Genomic DNA, 3,698 nt, shown 5'->3' with positions numbered 1-3,698 from the left:
ACATGGTTTGATCTGGTTTGTTTTTCACTTTTGTCTGTTGGATTAGCCTCTTTCTACTTTTCCTGGATATGATTATTGGTGGTATTTTTGCATCTGACTGATTTTGACTATGAGCTTGGATTATGTTTTTGTACCTTTGCTGCCACACTGGTTTTGATGCCTGGACTGTTGCAGGACAACACTGTCTAATAAAACACTCTCGTTAAAGGTGAGTCTGCATGCGTCTGTATTCTAACATGCTTCCAGCGTCACTCTGATGTAATTGTCTGAGTGTGCTGTCTCATGTCCTCTAGTGGCATTTCAAGGCAGAGGTGGGATTAATGCAAATTCATGTCACTATAAGAGGTGATGAGTCTTTCAGCTGTGCATTACCAGCCATATTGCCTAACTTGTGGCAACTTTGAAATGAGGAACAATTTACCCACTATGGAGATACATGTGAATGTGTTCTTGATTACAGTGTTTCTTCACGGTGAGCCAAAATTCATGACCAAGTTTTGAATAACTATTTTTTCCCACAATACTTTGCTATATTAACAGGTTTTTACTGTGACAGGTTTTCTGTGCCAGACATTTACCCAGTCTGAAGCTGTGGTGAAACGACCAGGAGAAGCTCATAAACTGATCTGTAGAGCGTCTGGATTCACACTCAGTGGGTGGTGGGCAGCTGTGGTCAGACAGGCTCCTGGGAAAGGACTGGAATGGGTTGCTACTATTGGAACATCCACGTCTCAGCTCTACTATTCCCAGTCAGCCCAGGGGAGGTTCACAATCTCCAGAGACGACTCCAGCAGTCAGCTGTACTTACAGATGAACAATCTGAAGAGTGAAGACACTGCTGTGTATTACTGTGCTAGAGTCACAGTGAGAGAAAGCAGAGGCAGAGCTGTACAAAAAACACTTCCACACTGTACATGCAAGAATCCTCAGACATGGAGCCTTCAAGATGTTTGTACAGGATAAATAAGCAAATAACATTACTTGGTTGTAATATGAAAGCTTCTCCATTAGAAATTTGCTTTTAATTCCACTCAGTAGGTGGCGCTAGTGTTCATGAAATGAAACATTTTAGGGAAGAGAGAGCAGGTTTAACAACAGTTTACATATTGTTCATTTTAATTCTGCAGTAAGTTTTAATAACTGCAGTCTTCAATCAATCAATCAATCAATCAAAGTTTATTTGTATAGCGCTTTTAACAACTCAAGTTGTCGCAAAGCAGCTTTACAGGGTTTACAAGGTTAACAATACTATGGGTCCAGAACCCTAATGAGCAAGCCAAAGGCGACAGTGTCGAGGAAAAACTCCCTATGATGGTGGGGAATAGGAAGAAACCTCGGGAGAACCAAGACTCAAAAGGGAACCCATCCTCCATTGGGCGGCCCGTTAACACACAAATACACAAGTCACACATAATTCACACAATCAGACTAGGTAAAAGGTAGAATTGAAAGTTCTGGGTTTTGATATTGTCACTGTAAATGTCTGTTGATGAATGCCAGGCTTTCATTCTGTGTCGGAGCAGTGATGCTGGTATTGTAGGCTCCGACTGCAGTGTTACTCCCCAGATGAACCCCGGTATCAGCACATCCACCGGCAGCCAGACCATCCCCCAGGTGCCTGCAGGTGCCTGTATCCAATCGTCTTGGGTAGAGCCATGCAAGAAGATAGATAATACAGACTGAGTGGACATGAATTTAAACCACCGTTGATTTAAATGTACGTAGCTCACGTGCCAGTGAGTCTTCAACTGAAACTTCTCCAGTGACCACAGTTTAAAAAGTATATGGGCCACAGTATAAATATGTGAAATCAAGAAGCAGTAACAATACAGTGGACAAAAAATCCAGGTTTACTGCAGAATCCACCAATAAGGCAGCAGGCTTAGCAAAGTCTGAAGCAGATGCAAAAACTGTGATCTCATACTGCTTATATGTTCATCTCAACATACGCACCTGAACCATACGCACCTGAACCAGAACCATACACACCTGAACCATACACACCTGAACCTGTAACATACACACATGAACCTGAACCATACACACCTGAACTTGAGCCGTACACACCTGAACCTGAAACATACACACCTGAACCTGAGCCGTACACACCTGAACCATACACACCTGAACCTGAACCATGCACACCTGAACCTGAACCATACACACCTGAACCTGAACCATACACACCTGAACCACAACCAACCATTTTTGGGCCAGCTGCCCAAAAATGCCTTTCACATTCGTATGTCCATCCAATATACATTTTATTACACTCACTGAAAGAAACAATTACATTTGTAATTATATATTATTCCTCATCATTGAATGTTGATTATAGTATGTGTGTAGACTAAGCATCTCCATATTTGTATTTGAGGAGGTTTGAGAGTGTCTGTAAAAACTGGTTTCATAGCCTTTATGCAAATCACTGGTCCCTCACATAAAGCAACAGCAGAGAGATGGAGTGACTGTGCTGACCTCATCAACTGTGCACAGCACATTAGAGCAGCTCCTCCCTCTCCATCAGCCTCAACACAACCCTGAGTGACCATGCTGTCTGTGGCAATACTGCTGTATCTGCTCACCAGAATGTCCAGTGAGTCTGTTTGGTTTAAGAGGCAACTATCATAACATGCCTTTCTGGATTATGGGACTGTATTGAGGTTGATGGGTGACATTACATAAATGCATGTTTTTGTTGTTTTTCCAGGTGTTCGCTGTGTTGACCTCACACAGTCCAGTGCTTTGACCATCCAACCTGGCCAGTCAGTGACCGTCACTTGTAAGGTGTCTTACTCAGTCACTGACTACGGCACAGGTTGGGTTCGGCAGCCCACAGGGAAAGGTCTGGAATGGGTTGCCTACGTGAGCACTGGTGGAAGCTTATCCTATAAAGATTCACTGAAACACAAATTTTCTGCTTCACGAGACACTTCCAGTAGGACAATAACACTTCAAGGCCAGAACCTGGAGACGGAAGATACAGCTGTGTATTACTGTGCTCGAAACCACAGCAGCTCATCCTGGTTGTAGGAGTGAACAAAAACTCTGCCATTCGCAAAGAGATCTGCCATTCGCAGAGACACCTTACACAAGAATTTGGCAATTCCGTCTGAATGTGCTAAAGGCTAAAGTACCTGTCAATCTCATATAAGGACAACAGGAATGTGCATTGATCCTTCCTCTATGCCTTAAATATCCATTATGGTGCCATCAGTGCACATTCCTGTTGTCCTTATATGATATGATCAAATATTTGATTAAATATTTGTACATTGCTGCTGTGATTGCACTCATTCACAATATCATAACCAGTTAACATTACTTTATCAACAGCAATATGTAAGCTTGTTCATTAGAAGGTAACAATAGGTGGTGCTAATGTTCAGCAAATAAATGTATCTTAGGGAAGAGGAAGCAGGTTGAACACCAGGTCAAATGTGGCATGAGTGGTGTGTCCTGTGTGCTGAGAACTAAGCCTGGGTCTCTTATTCACACACTCTCATACATCCATTATTAATGTCTTCACACTGAGTAATATACCTCTTGGTTTGGTTCATTACTACATAGTAAACCATCACATTTGATGACTTTGAACGTCGCTGTCCTGATTGGGGAAAATTCACACATCTCACTGCAGACAACAAAACACAAAACTGCAGGAGCCACACTGAGAACTGTGACCGAGTTCTTACTTG

The 3,698-nt window shown here is 42.5% G+C and overlaps 1 pseudogene; it reads left to right on the top strand.

Annotated features, from left to right (window-relative positions):
• Positions 1–2,589: 2,589 nt before the first annotated feature.
• On the top strand, positions 2,590–3,033 carry LOC143508975 (Ig heavy chain V region 5A pseudogene; annotated as a pseudogene).
• The last annotated feature ends 665 nt before the right edge of the window (positions 3,034–3,698 follow it).

The sequence above is a fragment of the Brachyhypopomus gauderio genome, chromosome 2 (genome assembly GCF_052324685.1).
Source record: "Brachyhypopomus gauderio isolate BG-103 chromosome 2, BGAUD_0.2, whole genome shotgun sequence".
In the NCBI taxonomy this organism is placed as follows: Eukaryota; Metazoa; Chordata; class Actinopteri; order Gymnotiformes; family Hypopomidae; genus Brachyhypopomus; species Brachyhypopomus gauderio.
The sequence above is the reverse complement of the archived record's forward strand: the minus strand, read 5'-3'. Positions and strand labels throughout refer to the sequence as shown.